Source organism: Bison bison, unplaced genomic scaffold, assembly GCF_000754665.1.
Source record: "Bison bison bison isolate TAMUID 2011002044 unplaced genomic scaffold, Bison_UMD1.0 scf7180017855305, whole genome shotgun sequence".
In the NCBI taxonomy this organism is placed as follows: domain Eukaryota; kingdom Metazoa; phylum Chordata; class Mammalia; order Artiodactyla; family Bovidae; genus Bison; species Bison bison.
The window spans coordinates 13373-13816 of record NW_011485878.1 but is presented as its reverse complement, the minus strand read 5'-3'; positions in this window follow the sequence as shown (position 1 = coordinate 13816).

Below are 444 nucleotides of genomic sequence, written 5' to 3'. Positions count from 1 at the left end.
GCCAGGCTCCTCTGTCCCTGGGATCCTCCAGGCAAGAATCCTGGAGCAGGTTGCCATTCCATTTTTTCCATTACTTCTGGGTCATACAATTTTTTACTGTATAATTCATAATAGTCCTTATTATCCTTTATATTTTCCACATAGCCCCCACTCCTTGGGTGGAAGATCTACTTCAGGTGCAGTACACTGAGAATACTGGGGCATCAATCACTCTTATCCCAACTTGTTCGTGAGGCAGAGGTTTCATGAAGGAAGAGGAAAACTGAAAAGACTAGAGGCTACCAAACCCTGCTCATTGCCCAGCTCCTAAAGCAGAAAGAAGCATGTGACTTTTCCTCTCCCCAGCTATGGAGCCATGGCTTAGAAATTTTGCCCAAAGGGAGAGGCAGACCATAAAACAGAGCCCTGGACTCTTTCCAAAGGAACTAACTCAAGTCTAAGGAT